This window comes from Phalacrocorax aristotelis, chromosome 10 (assembly GCF_949628215.1).
Source record: "Phalacrocorax aristotelis chromosome 10, bGulAri2.1, whole genome shotgun sequence".
Classification (NCBI taxonomy): Eukaryota; Metazoa; Chordata; class Aves; order Suliformes; family Phalacrocoracidae; genus Phalacrocorax; species Phalacrocorax aristotelis.
Genome location: NC_134285.1, coordinates 17,230,831 through 17,249,930, shown reverse-complemented (window position 1 = coordinate 17,249,930; position 19,100 = coordinate 17,230,831).

The window sequence follows — 19,100 nt, the reverse complement described above, 5'->3', positions numbered from 1 at the left end:
GCTCGCCGCCGCCTTCCTGGGAGGAGAAGAGGGCGCTGGAGAACCGGCGCCGCGGGATCATGCACCGGCCGTTCACCACAGCGACGGCGGAGACGGACGGGGGGAGCCGAGGGGCACCGGCTGGGCCGCGGCGGGGCGAGAGGGCAGCGGCCGCCGGTCCCGGGCTCCCTACCCGCAGCCCTCGGGCAGCTCGGTGAAGGACCGATAATAGTAATTTAGTACGACTAAACCATGTAACTGGGGGGAATGACGTGCTTTTGGCAGCTCGAGGCCATTGTCATGTCTGACCTTCTGCTCTGCAGATCTGCGAGTCCAAAAGCTTGTCTGTAGACCAGCTATGTTATCTGGCCCAACTAAAGCTCCCAACAAGAGCTTTCTCTCTGGAAAGCTTGGCTTGCCTTAGATCCTCACCTAATAACAACAAGGCTACTACTCCCTCAGTAACTTTGCAGATGACACCAAGTTGGGCGGGAGTGTCGATCTGCTCGAGGGTAGGAAGGCTCTGCAGAGGGATCTGGACAAGCTGGATCGATGGGCTGAGGTCAGTTGTGTGAGGTTTAACAAGGCCAAGTGCCAGGTCCTGCCCTTGGGTCACACCAACCCCAGGCAACGCTACAGGCTTGGGGAAGAGTGACTGGAAAGCTGCCCAGCAGAGGAGGACCTGGGGCTGTTGGCAAGAGTCTGAACATGAGCCAGCAGTGTGCCCAGGTGGCCAGAAGGCCAACAGCATCCTGGCTTGTATCAGGAATAGTGTGGCCAGCAGGAGCAGTGCACTGATCGTGCCCCTGTACACATCAGCACGGGTGAGGCCACACCTCAAATACTGTGTTCAGTTTTGGGCCCCTCAGTACAAGAAGGACATTGAGTTGCTGGAGCGTGTCCAGAGAAGGGCAATGAAGCTGGTGAAGGGTCTGGAGAACAAGTCTTATGAGGAGCGGCTGAGGGAGCTGGGGTTGTTTAGCCTAGAGAAGAAGAGGCTGAGGGGAGACCTTATCGCTCTCTGCAACTACCTGAAAGGGGCTGTAGCCACGTGGGTGTTGGTCTCTTCTCCCAAGCCACTAGCAATAGGACGAGAGGAAATGGCCTCAAGCTGCATCAGGGGAGGTTTAGATTGGATATTAGGAAAAATTTATTTACTGAAAGAGTGGCATTGGAACATTGGAATTGTATGATTCTACTTGTTCCTTTAAAGGTCGGCATTGATTTTTGCTGACAGCAAAATAGCAGGTTTTTCACATTACTGCTCCATGTCGAAGAGCAAATTTGGGGTTTTGTAAAGCATGTTTCTTGTTAGCCCTGTAAAATCTACTGTTGACTTCCAGGAAGAAGATCACAGAATCATAGAACTATAGAATCATTAAGGTGGAAAAAGACCTCTAGGATCATAAAGTCCAACTGTCAACCCAACACCACCATGCCTCCTAAACCACACCCTGAAGTGCCATGTCTACATGTTTTTTTAACACCTCCAGGACTGGTGACTCCCCCACCTCTCTGGGCAGCCTGTTCCAATGCCTGACCACTCTTTCAGGAAAGACATTTTTTCTAATATCCAATCTAAACCTCCCCTGATGCATTTTAAGGCCATTTCCTGTCATCATATCACTAGTAACTTGGGAGAAGAGACCAAAGATGTAAAGATCTGAATGTTTAAAAATGTGCTACCTCTCCAGCACCAAAGGTCTTTCTTTCACTGTCTTATACCCACCTGCTTTGGGAGAAATTTAGATGCCAGTGTACACATCTCAGAGGACAGATGCAGCACCTAGTAATGCTTCTCCTGGAGGACAGTCTAGCCTTTGTTGCCTTGTGTTGGCATGCTCTCCAACCTCCATCTCCATTTACCCCTCTTGTGGCAGGCACCAGGACTTCCACCTGTTGCAGCAAGTGTTAGACTTGTGTGCCAACACATTTGAATCAGTTTTCACACAACCCCTTTCCACTCCCTCCCCTTCCTCACGAGGTGTCAGAGCTCAGGTGCACCCATGCACCTGTCATGAAGGCTGACCCCTCAATAGACAGTGAGAGAATGAAAAAAAAGGGAATATCTTCCTCAGAGAGGAAGAGGACTGACAGATGGAGTGACCAGAAAGTAATTTCCTTTTTAGTGCAAGGATGCAATTTATGGCATAACAAGAGCTGCCTTCCACTCTTTTCCCCGATAGCATGTCTGACGTGGTGTGCACATCATTTTAAATACCTGCCACCATGCAAATCCTCCCTAGCTCTCTACCCACCAGCATCTGCATCCATCCCTGGGTTATATCTTTCTCCTTCTTCCCTCCTACAGAGCAAAACAAAAGGGACAATGACAAGCAGAATGAGAAAGTTAGGGACTAACCCTCCCGTGGTTCTGATAACAGCTGTCAGCTGAACAGAGTATCCTGGATGGGCTCACATCCAACTGGTACTGCTGGCCCAACGGATTTTACGCTCTCTTAACAGCTTGTTTACACATTTCAAAGGACAGATTACTCAACACCCCATTTACTGCTCCTGGAGGACTGACTCCCAGGAGATGAAAACGCTTATCTTGAGCATAGCCCAGACAAATGCATTCCTTTTAATTGTCTAGCCATTATAACAGCAATGAGTCATTTATCAACAGTATGATAGAATTGCCATTCTAAATATATATTTTGCCATTAGGGTCAAAATGATTGAGAGCTAAATCACTACAGTATTATAAACTAGGCATATATTTTGCATTGTCCTGTGTATCCACATGAACTCTGCTCAGCCCCTGCCAGTTGTGCTTATGCCTCCACCAGTTTTTTTTCCTCACTGAGGCAATAGTGCTCACGCCTTCTCTGCCCAAGCTGAGGGGAGGCAGAGGGCTGAGAGGTGGACTGTGCATCTATCCAGTAGCAGCCAGTGGATTTACTCCTTTTGCCTGGAAAAGCATTGAAAGAGAGGAGAGGTGCCTTATCTGTGGGTCCCTACGAAGGAGGGAGGAGAATGTAAAGGTTTTGTGAGGGGAAAGGAACAGACTTCCCAAAAATGGAGAACGGGAGAAGGAAAGGTGCTGGACCTTCTAGTACCATATAATACCGTTGCCTTCACTGCAGGTGAAAGTCTTCCCCAGAAGGATATATCCCTTGAAGCCCCATGGGCATACTGGAATGATTTTTTGGTGTTAGTATCATGAAAATTCTTACACCATAACTCATTAATAAATGGCAGCCTTAGAAGTGTAAGAATCAGTCCTTCGTATGACATGATTATGGCCTCACTTTTGCATTCTTCATCCTCCCTAATTCTTAGGCAAGGCTGCTGCCCATAATCTTTGTGTTCTCATTCTGGGCATCTTTATTGCTGCCTTCCTGTTGAGAGAACAGGAATAGCCTGTGTGACATATTGAAACCTTGTTCCCATCCTCCCATTATCAGACTTCAGGCTTTCTGCCCCTAACTTATCTTTGATGTGGCCTTATTGGAGTGCAAACATTTGGTCATGATGTATGCCTATTCCTTATTACCATTTTTATTGCTGTTGATTTGATTGTACCCTTAGTAATCCACATGTGCCATATTTTTAATCCTTGATCTGTATTGTATCACAATAAAGATGAGAAATACCAAAGTAAACAGTGATTCAAACAAGTCTAGCGATTAAAAAGAATACCAATAGTGAGGGTAAAAACTCACTGGTAGGTAAACCAACTTATAGTGGGACAGTATAAGGCTAAAAGAAATAAACCTGTGTCGTCCATTCTTAATGTGGTAACAGTGAACAGTGAGGTGCCTCAAAATTCTGTGTTAGGCTGCTGACGGTTTATATACCTATTACTGACTTGGAATGATCAGCTGTTAGCAGGTGGCATCACTTGACTTACAGTGAAATCTCAACAGCAAAGAAAAGATACCGTCAATTACTATCATGGGTGATTAACAGGATTTTTTGAGAGCCCACCTGCAAATCCTGTTCTTGGCAATGAAGGGATTTGGTGAGCTTATGTTTGGTTTGTTTCTTTTCAGGGTCTGGGGTTCTGTCATTCTGAATAGTCTACTTAAGAGAGATACACATATGGTTTCCTTTAGAAGAATTCAGCACTTGAGCCTTGAGGTCATTGATCGTATCAGGTACCTGGAGTGTGTTATAATGGCAGAAAGCCAAGAGAGGAAATATTCTCTGAAATTGCTGAAATCTGGAGTGGGTCCATCTAGAAAGACAGGTGTCCTGGTTTCAGCTGGGAGAGAGTTAAATTTCTTCGTAGTAGCTGGTATGAGGCTGTGTTTTGGATTTTTGCTGGAAACAGCGGTGATAATGCGGAGGTGTTTTACTTGTTGCTAAGTCGCGCTTACACTGGTCAAGGACTCTTTCAGCTCCCGGTGCTCTGCTGGGGGCACAAGGAGCTGGGAGGGGACTCAGCCAGGACAGCTGACCCCAACTGACCCACAGGATGTTCCATACCATATGACGTCATGCTCAGTATATAAAGCTGGGGGAAGAAAGAGGAAGGGGGGGGGGAGGGGGGAAAGAGGAAAGAGGAAATGTTTGGAGTGGTGGCGTTTGTCTTCCCAAGTCACCGTTACGCGTGATGGAGCCCTGCTGTCCTGGGGATGGCTGAGCACCTGCCTGCCCGTGGGAAGGGGTGAATGAATGCCTTGTTTTGCTTTGCTACCGCGCGCAGCTTTTCCTTTACCTGTTAAACTGTCTTTATCTCAACCCATGAGTTGCCTCCCTTTAACTCTTCCGATTCTCTCTCGTCCCACCAGGGGGGAATGAGCAAGCGGCTGCGTGGTGCTTGGTTGCTGACTGGGGCTAAACCACGACAGTCCATTTTGGCGCCCAACGTGGGGCACAAAAGGTTTGAGAAATGACAGATTTGACTGGAATGTGCTAGATGGAATTTATAGCTGTTATTTCTGTTTAGCTATTAATTGGCAGGCTTCTGTGCTTGCTGTGGGGCTTGCCTGACTTACTGTATACATACACTGTATGCCTTAAAGGCTAGTGCTCATTAGTGGTGCTTTTTGCTTTCACTGCTTGCTGTACTGCTTATCCCCTTCCCCTGCCAGGCCTGGGAACACTCTGATAACAGCCATGGCGATGCGCCTGGGCTGGCAGATGGCCAGGGCCCTGCTGCTGTTTCTGTGCTGCTGCACTGGACAGGCTGGAACTCCAGTGTGAACTCAAGTCAAAGGGACTGTGAGCTGTGGATGAGTCCATGTGAGAGCAGGGCACCCGAAAGCATCTGTGGCTGTGTATAAGCCCATGCCAGAGCAGGTATATCTTGAAGCAACTGTGGCCTTGGTTATGTCTGTGCCACAGCAGATGTACGTCTGAGGCAACTGTGGCCCAAGGATAAATCCGTCTTGGAGAAGGTACACCTCAAAGTGTCTGTGGCTGTAGATAAGTCCGTGCTGCAGCAGGTACACCTTGAAGCATCAGTGGCTGTGCACGAGGTCATGCCGGAGCACCTCAAAGTGCGTGGCCATGGATAAGCCCACAATGGAGCAGGTTTACTTCTGGAGGGACTGCAGCTGTGGGCAAGGCCATGCTGGAGCAGGTAGAGCTCTGAAAGCATTGAGGCCCATGCAGAAGGCCACGCTGCAACAGGCACACCTCAAAGCAACTGTGGCTCTGGATAAGTCCATGCTGCACCAGGCGTGCCCCTGGAGAGACTGTGGCTCCCAGGTAAGGCTCCACTTGGAGCAGGTACAATCCTAAAGGACTACAGTCTGTGGGTAAGTCCAAACCAGAGCAGGGGCGAGGGGAGGAGTTCATTACAATGTTAAATCTGATGGTCTGTTCCAAACAGACCAGGGGTGGAGACTGTAATGGAAATACCTTTAAATTGTTCTAACCCAGGATTTGAGCTACATATTATGGAAATTACCGTAGCAGAAACCCCTTGTTGCTAGCTAGGCTGGTAGCAAGGGGAGGAGTTCATTGCAGTGTTAAAACCTACAACCTGACCTGAAGGGGCCAGGGGTGGAGATTGTAATGTATATACCTTTAAATTGTTGTAACCTGCTATTTGAGTTGCATGTTATAGGAATTACTACAGCAGGAACCACCCAAACCAATGGAGGACAAGCCTTTCAAGAAGCAGTGCAAGTGCAGCAGTGACCAGACCTGAGCTGGCTTTGGTGCCCAGTAACTCCACGCAACACACCACCTCTCCTGTCCTGCGTGACCACAAGAACAGATGGAGACCAAAGCCATGGACTAAATGATATCTGTGTATTTTATCAAAGGATGGGAAGGATGTTTCCTTCTACAGAGGAGTAGCTCTATGCCATGTGCATTGAATGAGGGTACAACAGTTGTGACCCTGTTGGACATGCTGTTTTCCTTTCTTGCTAATTTAAAGAGGTTTTGGGTGCATGTGGTGCAAGCCAGCAGAAATGCAACATCAACTATCTTCATGTGATTGAAGTATAATACTGTATATTTTGTATATATATATATATAAAACACATATATATATAAGTATAATATAACAACTAATATTTCTTGAGTGACTAGATTGGGAGTCATTGGCAGACATCACAGAGAAAACAGTCAGCAGCAGAAAACCACAGAAAAGTAGAAACCCATGTAGCTGACTGGCAACTTATGACATTAGGTGAAGAAACATCTGGAAGACACTCAACTTACCGAATAGGTGTTAGACGCACAGCAAGTCACCTACTGAGGAACTTGGCTGGCAAAATTTAACAGAAGACTGCAGGAGATATCTGATGGGAGTTCTTGCAAGAATGTGCAATGGCTGCTGGTGACCCCATGACAAAAAAGGCAGATGAAGCCAACAGCACAGTGATAACAGGGCAGCGTGCTGCAATTTTGCTGTACTTGATAGACACAAATGCTGATCTTTTTCACTGGAGAAGCAGGGAGGAAGACACAAAATTGACAACAGAAGAAGGTAGAAAAAATATTGTTTGAACTTAGTTTATGGCACACATAAGGTTTCAAAGAATTTAAAGAGAAGAAATAGTTCACTTGTTTATCTCCTAATGCTAGAGCCTGAGAAACAAGGATTAAAAAAATGATAATTCTCGATGATAAAAACAAATTTTGTATAACTGACAACACTGAAGTGTCAGAACGATTCTCATGACTGGAATGTTGAGGGCTCACATTACCTGTGTATGAAGGAAGGTGTGGTATAATGAAATCTAAAGTTCTGCCAAGCATTTCATTATGACCAAGTGGGAAAAGAATGTAAAAAATCCTCTGAAAGAATCTAAGTATTCTCCCTTATATTTGAAGATGTTAACATATGTCAGAAAGGTGTACAGCTCTGAATTCCACTGGGACACCCACAGACAAATATACAGGCCTTCTCTCCACAACAGATTAACTGACACCACAATTAAATCTATCAGTCAGGAAAAACAAGCAAGCAAGGAAGCAAACAAACCAACAACGACTGCCTTAAAATAGTTTGCCTAACAACTAATTCTTACCCAGCTACCAAAGAAGAAAACACCTTTCCAGGTATCGGCTTTCCCCTTTTGGTCTTTGTCCCTTTTCCTCACAAATACTCCAGAAAATTCACATATTCACATATCAGTAGGATACAAGTGAATATCGTAATCAAGTCTTAAATGTTTACATTGTATAGTATTGTCCCAGTATCAGCCTCTAAAGGCGAAGATCAGTTAGCATATGCAGGCAGGAAAGATTAACAATACTATTGTGCTCGCATCATTCAGAAGCCCAAACAAAACCCCATAATTTGTACTCGGTAACTCTATAAACAGAGAGGCAATTATTTCCTTAATGCATAAATATCTTAGCTAAAATGGTATCCACTCTCAGCTAAGTTCAGAGTTTGTTAGTGTTAATAAAATTTGCCTGAAATTATTAAGAACTCGTAGATCTTTTTACAAAACTATCTTTTATATCCAAGTGAAGATAGTATAATCCTATATTTTAGGCACACAATAAAATAATGTTGAAATCATCGTCTCCTCAGTGTGTACCTGTATATATGTACCTTTGCTTTTCCTACAAGTCTCTTGAATTAAATTCTGACTTATGGGGGCATTTACCCACAACAGCTAAGATTACTTTTCAGCTCTGAGCGGTTTTCCTGAAAATCTGAATATTAAACTCTTCATCTGCACTCCAAGAGATTAACCAGAATCGTCAAAGACAAAGCAGCTGAGAAAATCCTTTACAGGACTGCTAAACCTTTTCAGTGACTAAGTTCTTCAATATTTCAGTTTGACAATTTGCATATCATCAGAACCCTGCCATATTCCTCACACCTATGTGGGTTTAAGATATGATTCTTCACATTTTTTAAATTCTGTAAACTGACAAATTTATATTACTATTAACTCTAGGCATCCTTGGGATTCATTATCTCCTTATTAGCTGAAACTATAAAACGAACACCCTGCCAAGCTATTTTTACTGATAACAATACACCTGGCAATTTCTGAACCTCTGCAAATATAACTGAACAAAGGTAAGCAGTGCTGGTCTAAGCAGTAACCTCTAACCTTTTGCAACCTTTTTCTTGTCCCTCAAATGTGTTCTTAAATGTTTCAGGGTGAGTATTTAAGCTGTCATGTAGTAACCCACATTAGGAAATGGATTTTTCTGGAAAATAGTCCAAGGAAAAAAAGAAAGCAATTCATCACCTGGACAAGTTCCCTGGTCCTGTTCATTTTACATTTCCACAAACTGTTCTCCTGGCATCTGTAGCAAATCAGGCATGGGCAAGGACAGCATCAGGCAGCATTGTCAACAGAAGAAATGTTTGTCAACAGGCATCCTCAAACACATACACAGCCTCCTGCAAATATCATGTTAGGTCTTGTCATAAGGCTTATATAAACCTTCTGGATGTGCTTAGGTAGTTTCTTCACCTGTCTTACATGTCTGCAAAACTCCCCTTTCTCTAAATCTGATCCCAGGCCAATGATCAGCATGCATAAGTACTCCAGCTCTTCAAGGTAGCCTTTTTTACTTCCATAGTTCTCAATTTAGCACTTACCTGTGTCTGTTGAAATAAGCTACCACTCTGCATGTGTGGTAAGTTATTTTGAGTGAATACTGACACAACAGAAGTGTCTGCAATAAGTCACAAAATCCTGCCCACTCAACAGAACACATCCATAAAGTCTCATTTCTTGAGCGATGATTCCTTCACTATTTTTGATTTCAAACAGTGCTGTGAAATGGCAGACTTCTCTTTCCCTTTCCTGTTAAAGCTAACTTTGATTGAACCCCAGATCTCTGTAACAAGGTCCAAGGCATTCACTACATGTATGTTTCTGAAAAGAACTGGCCATCAGAAGACAGTATTGTCCTCAACTCATTTTTTTAAAACAAACAAACAAACGAACAAAACCCAGCATATTTCTTGAAGAGAGCTACATTTGGAAACCAACTTCTCTCTCATTCTTGAGACTTTGGTGCTATGGAACATGGCTCCAAGTCAGTTTTATACTCAAAAAATAGTTTTCCTTCAAAAAATTTCCTACACAACTGCTATCTGTGCTAAGTTAAGATCCCAAACCTTCACATTCAAATGTTTAATTCCTTACCCAGTACACTCCAACCCCCTGAAATCTCACATCAATCACACAAACTCAGATTGTTAGCTTGTCGTGGTTTAGCCCCAGTCAGCAACCAAGCACCACGCAGCCGCTCGCTCATTCCCCCCTGGTGGGACAGGGGGAAGAATCGGAAGAGTAAACGTGAGGCAACTCATGGGTTGAGACAAAGACAGTTTAACAGGTAAAGGAAAAGCTGCGCGCGGAAGCAAAGCAAAACAAGGAATTCATTCACCCCTTCCCACAGGCAGGCAGGTGCTCAGCCATCTCCAGGAAAGCAGGGCTCCATCACGCGTAACGGTGACTTGGGAAGACAAACGCCATCACTCCAAACGTCCCCCCTTCCTCCTTCTTCCCCCAGCTTTATATCCTGAGCATGGCGTCGTATGGTACGGAATATCCCGTGGGTCAGTTGGGGTCAGCTGTCCTGGCTGTGTCCCCTCCCAATTCTTGTGCCCCCTGCAGAGCACGGGGAGCTGAGAGAGTCCTTGACCAGTGTAAGCACGACTTAGCAACAGCCAAAACATCTCTGCATTATCACCGCTGTTTCCAGCACAAATCCAAAACACAGCCCCATACCAGCTACTACAAAGAAATTTAACTCTCTCCCAGCTTAAACCAGGACATAGCTAGATAATTTTCTATGCAATTTAGACAGGCAGAGATTGCATACAAAGAAATGTTAGAAATTATAGTGTGTGTACTTTTACTGTGCACTGCTTAAAATGACAAAGAACCCGGTATTCCTTCGGAATGATAAGTGCTTAATATTGCATGAACTGGATGCTTATTGAAAACTTTTTCCTCAGTAAAAATTCAGTTTCTCTTCATGAAATAACTAATACATCAAGAGGAATGTCTTTCCCATTATGGCCATTCTAGATGACATCTCTTGGATGTCTGCACCCTCATTCATTGTTTGGAAATTAATTTCATTTCCCACAATCTATCTTCTTTGGTTGAATCTTTATTAAACATAAAGTTTTTATTCAGATCCAAGCATTCAGCCCAGAAATTCATGCTTGTATACCCTAAAACTAAAGTATTTTTAGGCAAATCTGTTCTACTAAACTAAAAAATAACCCTCTCAATGTAAGCAATGAAGCACAGAACCCAAGCTATGAATACTACTCCAACCAAAGCTCTACACAGTCTGACTTCAATGTTTCTTTCTGACATGCTCTAAACCCAGCTTCCCCTAAAATACTTCAAACTATTCTTCCAAATTATTTAAATACAATGGCCCATAAAGCCCAGCCTCCCAACTCAAATGTCTCCAATGAATTAAAAACAGCCCCCACAGTAGCAATGAAATGTCTCCTGTGCCTACTCATTGCAGCAAACAGTCATTCTTGATGAATTCTATCAAGTTAAGCTGCAGCAACAAGAAGCTTCTTTCTCATCATCCAGATGTACTTCTATGTTAAAATTCCTGTCAATTACATAAAAAATCTGTCCCTCTCCAGGGTGTAACCAATTTCAGAATAAACCAAAACACATCCAGTTCTTCAGTATTTGTCTCTCCAGTTCAGTGGCTCTTTTGCTTGCCAGGACCGAAGGCAACCTACCACTAAGGTCTGTGTTTTCTCAATCAATTCCTTTTCTTTTAGATTTCTGTAAAAAGTTTTTCACTTTCTTGCTTCACAGAGACAACTGCTGAGCAGAGGAACCTGGGTATTCCTTTTATGGCCCCCAGCTCTCTGTGTAACACGACATTGTGCAGAAAAGCAGATATCTCATGTGGTAGGACCTTACCTGGATTGTTAGGGCTAAGTGTTCAACACTTATCAATACAAATCATTACGTACTTCAGTGATTTATCGCTAACATTAATATTGTGTCTTCTGATACACTTGCATGAAGCTCATCCAAATGGACTCACACATCACAAAACCAGGTGTGAGGCAGAATTCTGGCAGGGCAAGTGGTTGCTGTTCAAGAGAAAGGACATGTGTTGTTGGCTGGTGTTGTGCTTTCTCTTTCCCTCTCTTACTCTCTCCCTTTCTCCTTGCACAGGGTGACAAAGGTGTGTTTGTTGGTGATTGATTCTGCGGAAATAGAAAAGTGTGACTCCTGTGTGTTCTCTGTTCAAACAATTTGCCCACCCACTGACTTTTTTTTTTTTTCTTTAATGACTACACAACAACTAACCACACAACTAAGCTTGTATGACTTACACAACTAAATACACTTCTGCTGAAGAGTTTCATGCTGATTTACTTGTCAGTTCTGGAACTTCTCCCCCAGCTGTTAGCTTAAGGCATACAAGCCCTAAGGCCTATACGTTGAATCCTGCATGTCCTGCCTACTTCACGTCCCAGCTGCTGGTTGGGCAGCCTATTCTTAGATCTCCTCTATGCTGCCAACTCTTGCAATACAATTATCAGTAATGGGTTTTGTTTGACATTGAGCCTGCTGTGGAGTGACACGAGAAGCTTCAACTTTCTCATATAACTCAGCTTTCCTGGGGGAAAAAAGTATAAGAAAAGCCAAATGGTTTAATTAGCCTCAGCTTCACAGTCTGGAAAGGACAGACATCAGACCTGCTTGCTGCAGGGAGCAAGAAGGTTCTTTCTCCATCTCCTCAGGGGCCCATACTTTTCCTAAGGGAGCAAAGTTAAAAAAAGAGGCAGAAAGAAATCAAGGACAAAGAAAGGCAGCTCAATTCCCTCTTTTGGACTTCTTTTCTCCTCAGAAGTTGGGATTTTTAACTCTTGGCTAATCTCCTTCTAGCAGAGCAGGTAATTCAGCAAGCAGGTAAAAGCTGCAACAGGATCTGATGGCTGGCAGGATCACAAGTGCTAGCCTGCTAGCACAGGAGAAATAGTCACTAGCCTCCTAGTTTCTGGAGAGGGCTGGATACAATCCCACCACTTCAGAGAATGAGGTCAAGACTGAGGCAAGCAGGGAAAACTCAAGTTTTTCTGGATCCACCTTGGCAAACCCATTCTTTATACCCTCCTTCTCTTTCAGCAGCAAAATATAAACAATGTCTACAAATGCCATGCAGGCGCTTGCTGACGCGGAAGTCACGGACACTGCACACGACCAATATGATCAAGCAAATGCCAGTTTATTACAGACACAGCACGGTTAATATAGCTCTGCAGCCACCTTATCACACACAAGCCTCTATTGTTTATTATACACAAGCCTATTGCTAGTTGGTCAGCATGGCCTTGGGCTGTATCACAAAGATAGCCGCTAGCAGCATCAGCAACTCCCGCCTGGTTTTGCTACCCTGTAATGAGACGCTCCCGCCGGTGGTACGGGATGCGGCCCCTGTTGACAGAGTAGCGCCTGTGGCCAACCTTGGAAAATTTGCAACTTATCAGGAAGACGTAATGCCATCCCACACGTTCCCACAGTAAGTTTGTACCATGCCCCTTTGTAAGTCTTGGGAAATACAGACTCACATTTGCTAATAATAGCTACATACATTGGTTTTAACTTGCAACATCCTTGAGGCCTTCTTGTTCACAGGCAGATTAAGTCCACACAGTCTGAGCCTGGATTGTTTACTACGTGTCCTTTGCTTTCCAGATATCCCACAGGCACTGTCACTCTGAAAAATCTTGGACTCTGATATATACAATTAGTAGCATCCTCATTCTGCAAGTAATTCCAAAGGCCTCTGTGGAGGTTTCTTGTGAAATCAGGAGCAAGCCTCCCTGAGTAAGAAAATCTGAATCCAGTGCAGACTGGAAGTGATTATAAAGCATCCTTTCATAGTCTATAATTAAGATAGGCTTACACTAAAGAAAGAGATAAGAAAGCTGAGGGTCCTGGAAGATTCATGGAAACTCAGTTCTGCCTTTTTCTTTATATATGTGAATGGTATATTTTATTACCCCTTCTAGCTTGTGTGGTTTTTTTAGTGCAAGTATTTGGCTTTACATATTTACTGCAGACTGGAAGCAGGAATAAATGCACAGCACAAAACCTGATTTACCTGATGGTAAATATAGCCAAGGGACTTCGGCAAATGGTCAAGCTTATATGTCAATCTCACTGTAATGTCAGAGGGTTATGAAAGATTGGTAGGTAGGTACTTGAAAGGGCCAACCTTTAGTAACAAAACTGCTTCAGAAGAACACATTCTGAGACTCAGAATTATACATATCAGAAAAGAAAGAACTAAAGGGGGCAATTGAAAATTTTTTTAAATGTCTGGAATGTGACAAAACTACATCTTTTAGCTGGTCATCTTTCCTCTGACTAAAATTGAACAGAGACTCGTTTGTAATACATTAGCATCATCTGCTGGATAGTACAGGGAATACAGTTTGGAAACTGCAATACTAAATATGAAATATAGCATTATTGAATTTGGCAAGCCATCCAGAATGGGCAAACCAGTTCAAACTCCTTTTTCTTTTTTAACATTTCATATTTGCTTTTCTTTCTGGAACTTCGATGGTGAAACATGGGGATTAAATAAGGATTTTCTGCCTAAAAAGTCGTATCTTCATGTAGCAGAAAGTGCTGTGCGATAACTGTAGGAACAGAAGACATTCTGAAATTACAATATTGGCATTCAACTACAAATGTAATATTTACTAAAAGGGGTTTAATTACTTTAGCTGTAGAACAATTTGAGCATCTTTACAAAGAAACAGAAAAATAATTCACAGCCAGAAGGCAGCAGTCCAAGTCACCTTAGAGGGGAAAAAGGAAATCAGTTTGGGTCAGAAAAACATAAAGCAAGGTGGGAAATAGAAGTCTTGAATGTCTTGGCTGTAAGGGATGTCAGATGTTAATTTGGCAGATCAAAAGAGGGATGCACTTCATGCATGGAAAAGACTGGTAAAAAATAACATCAGCAGAACTCTACAGAGCTCTAAATTGTTCTAAATCTCTCCAAAACTGAACAGATGTTGAGAATCATGAACAGCTATAGTAGACACAGATCAGTTACTATTTTATTCCTGGACATATTTTTTTTGCAAGGGCAATGCTTTGTTCTCAGCAGAAGGCCCCGTGCCTCACAGGAGGGAAGCTGTGCTTTGGACTAATCAAGAGTTACCACCCTGCAGTGCTGCCTGCCACACTAGAGCACGAGCTGAGCCTGCTGCAACATGAGGGTCTTCTGATACAACAGAGGAGCCAGTGGAGCCCCAGTACTGCTGAGAATCTCTAACTCTTTTGCATTAACCACCTGTCTAAAATTGGGTAAATCTGAGGGATGGGGTATTTCCTTCTTCCTCATGCACAGAGAGTTGCTCAGAACTGGAAAGCTTTTCCTTCAACTTTTCCTTATGCCCATATTGCTATGGTTCATATGTGTTCAGAGAGAAGAAAGGTGTAATTTCAGGAACACAGGGATGTTACCACAGAACAGATGAGGATCTGTAGTCTACTATCCTCTGTGACAGAAGACAATTACTATTGTTATATTTCATGCTGTGATTGCACCTAGTGTGTCCTACATGGTGTAAAAAACCCATGAAGTGAGTATTTATTTGAAATACTTTACTTTATAAACACAGAAAAAAGCAAACCAATAAATGATGGAAAGAAAAATGGCATCTTACAATGTCATAAACTTGCATTATGTAACACTTCACCACAGCCTCAGCTACTGACCAGCTGTGTCTTGAGATAAAGCACTGTGGTCCTTTTAAATGCTCATGAATATATATAAGAAAATACATAGCCTTTTTCTGTATCTTGCAGCAGGAATTTTGACTATACAATATATTATGCTTTAACAAAATGTTTTTTCTGTGTGTTTTTAACTTTTCATTTTGAAGAATATTTTTTTATTTTTTATGTGTTTATTTGTATTTATGTATGCTGATATTAGCAGCTAAGACTAAAATCTGTCAGAGTTGAGAATGGTGGGTATCTAAGTTCTGGTCCTTTCTTAAATCCTCCAGAGATCCTTGTAAGCCTCCCCAGCCTTAACTGACTTAAAGAATTGCTCTTTTTCAGCATTTTAGCCACTCCTTCCATTTATGCCTTCCTTCCAAAATTCAAAGAGGCTTCACAGAGCCTCATTTCTTTTGAGCTGTTTATATACAGCAATATAGCAGGCAGACAGTCCCAGCCTTAAAACACTTAGAGCCTTGTGGACAATAGAGTGACAATACAGAAGTGAATTCAACACAGAAATGGTTAGAGGTGAAGAGTGAGAAAGTGAAGTAATAACAGTATGAGCATGCTCTGGTGACTGCCTGTGATTCCACATAGTTTTCCAGTTGCCTAAACTTACTTAGATGCTACTTAGCTCCATATAAGGTGGCAGAGATGAATTGCAAAAAGGGAGCTAAAGGAGATATTTGTTATTTTTTCCATGACCCATCCATCGTGTATCAAGGTCAATGTAACAAAGCACCGAGATACCAGTACAAGTTGTGGAATAAAATAACAACAGTTGGAGGCAATGGTAAAGAGAAGGGGTTGATCAGTGATGGTATATGATTAAAAAGCACCTTTACAGGGAAGGGCACTTAGTTTTAAGTTCATGCAGCTGAGGAACAGAAGTAGAACCTGGCATAGCAGAGGGGGAATAGCACAAAGGAGATCAGTAGTTGAAGAAACAAACAGGGAAGATCATGAAGTCATCAACGTTTTGAATTACTCTGAGTATGTGTGGCCCGGGAGCAGAGACTCTAGTTGTAGTGGAACAGGAGAGGGCTTGTATGACAAGTTTTGACATTTGGTCAAAGAACAGAAGGCCAGATTTTAGAGATACTATGAGGGTAAACAGAGCATGACAGCTTGCATGTCAGAACCATATGAAAATCATGGTGTGTATATAAAATAATGATTGCATATCTAAATGGCTAGGAAAGTGACCAAATCAGTGTGATTGACAATAAAAGAACATTTAAGTCTTGATCAACTCAGCTTATGAGCAAGCCACAGAGAGACCAAAGAGAGGCCCCAGAGAGAGAGGGGTTGAGGAGATAGGAGCTAGACTTTTGAGTCCCTGAGTTGAAACCATGTCATAAAGAAAAGAGGTGGTGTTATGTAAAAGAATCATGTTGGATGATAGCTAAAAAAGATGGAAAAGAGAAAAATCATTCATATGGTTCAGACAGTGAACTAGAGGGGAGAAGAATCAGAGAAGGAAATTAAGGTGAGCAAGGGATGGAAGGATTTCAAGGAGCAGGGAACAGTGATCTTAAAGGCTCAAGACAAGATGAATGAGGTAGGAGTTGAGACCCTAAGATTTCCTTGGGACACTTGATCATTTGAGGCTAGAACACAAAGGCTCCCCTTAAGCACCACTGACACCTCTATGTTTCCTGAGGGCATGACCTAAACATTCAGTCCTTCCTTTTCTTCAAAAAGGCAATTAGCATGAGAGAACAAAAAGAAAAATAGCTAAAAATATACCGTGAATCATGGAAAACTATATCTACTAAATTCCACAGTGTACTGCTATTGCCATAGCAACTCTGGTTGCTAGGTTACTGCAAGCTGTTTCTTTGCTAAATTTTCCTGGAAGCTTTGCCAATTTTCGGTTTGATTTCAACATGAAATTTAACAGAGAGTAACTCTGAGGACTCACATTGCCTTCTTCTATTTCTTTTTTGCCACCTCCCCCTTGATTCCCCTTTCTAAGACATAAGTCCCTTAGGGAAGAGCTTTCAAAGGCATCTTTTGCCACAGGTGCAAATGGATTTACAGTAGGATTTGCACAATCTGTTAGGTTTCTGACTTTTTATTTCCATTTCAGTGAAATGTAATCTTCTATTGGAAAATGAGGTATTACCTTCAGCTGCTTTCTTTGCTTGTTTTCTCATTCCATCTAATAAAAATTCTAGCTCGTCAGTGGTACAGCATTGTATATCACAAAGCAAGAAAGTAAAAAATAGCATGAGAGGGAACATGAAAAGAGACCTTACCTCTTTGTCCTTCACTGTTTTCCAAAACTAAGAGCTTCCAACCCTGATAACAATCCCCAACCTGAGAAGGGTAGGAACTATAAAGAAAGGGACTCAATCAATGGACGTATTGGGTGACAGTTTCTTTCTCCAACATTGCAGAACTGCTTTTCATGTGTGCTTTGAGGAACAGAGCTTTGTATTCTGCCTCCAGGTATGTATAGCTAGTTCTCTTTTTTAATTTTATTTTTTTTCTCTTACCTCGTGGAAATTTCAGAAAACTATCATGGGTAATATATAGTGCCACAACAGAAGATGGTCTATCTAAAGAAGTTGGGAAAACTTTGTGAGTTAAGTCCACTATTGCTGTTGATGCCTGCTTGGTAATGCACAATGAAACACATGCAATGTCACTCTTTTAGAGTAATGCAGTTGGCCTTTTCCATCCAGAAGTGGAAACATGTCCAAAAGAATGGTATCCTGGCAGATGTACAGGCTCACGAGCTAAGTGGCATACTGTTTGGCTTGATTCTTGAGCATCTCAAGCCAAAGGCTGACCAGTCAAAGAAATAACTTTATGAGCCATCAGATGCAGAATAATTTCCTGTTGTTGCTGCTCCCTCCTTCTGGATGGCAGAGGAACTCAGTAAGTTCTCTGAAAGTGAAGATGTATTTTCTTCTTAATAAACAAACACACAAACATGTTCCAGAAATGAGTATCAGGGAAGACCTGGTAGGAATCAAATAGTGTGCAATAAAACAGGAAGAGAGAGCAGCTGTGCAAAATATATGTACAGTGTCCCTTGAAAGGCTCTCTGTATGAGTGCTTCTTTTGGTGAGGGAATTTGGTATCACCACACAGGTACAGTTATAGACTGAGAGAAACTATGGAGAGTAGGAGTGGGATTGGAGACTGACCGAGCTCTGGCATAGGTTACAAAACTCCATAAAATAATGGAAACTTTTAAAAAAAGATTTCAAAAGTTGTAAGCAAGAAACATATTCAAGTGTGAGCTCTTTCAAAGGATAATTATGGTATATACCCCTGAGTAGGTCAGCTCTGAATCACTAAATTAATTTTCAGTATGAAGTTAGGAAAAAATATTTAATAGCTTTTATATTTACAATTCTCTCTCTAAACATATTTACACAAGTCAGTTTGGGGTAAGCTATCTCAAGTTTCCTCACATCTACTCTCAAAGAAAGTTCAGTTACCCTTGAGCAGCTGATATACAGCAGCTTACTGTTCTAATGCCTACACACATGCTGTTTCCTAGGAATAAAGTCTAAGAAACATCTCCTTAATACAGAAATCTAAAATGAGCATTGGATTCACGTTTCTAAAAGGTGAGGGAAACGTCATCTTGCATATAAATTCATCTTTCCAACTCCCCTGCACAGTAAGCATCCGTTAATGCTGCAGGATGATGAGCCATCAGGCAAAATTAGAAATCCCCCAATCCTTCCCAGGCTTACAGTACATGATGTAAGACCTGTCCAGGACTACCAGGAAGGGTTCCTGGGGTTAAACTTCCAGTTGTGGCCAACTTTTCATAACGAAACATATAAGGAAATTGGGGAAACATGTCAGATGCTAGTATTTCAAAGTGTATTAGAAGTGAAAGGATACATTTCTCACAAATTTGATAGTCTGTGCCTTCTTCCTATCCTGTGCAGGCACATAAAATTGTTGCAATCCCTCCCACATATTGTCTCCTTCAATTAGTATTCCTTGTCAAACTAT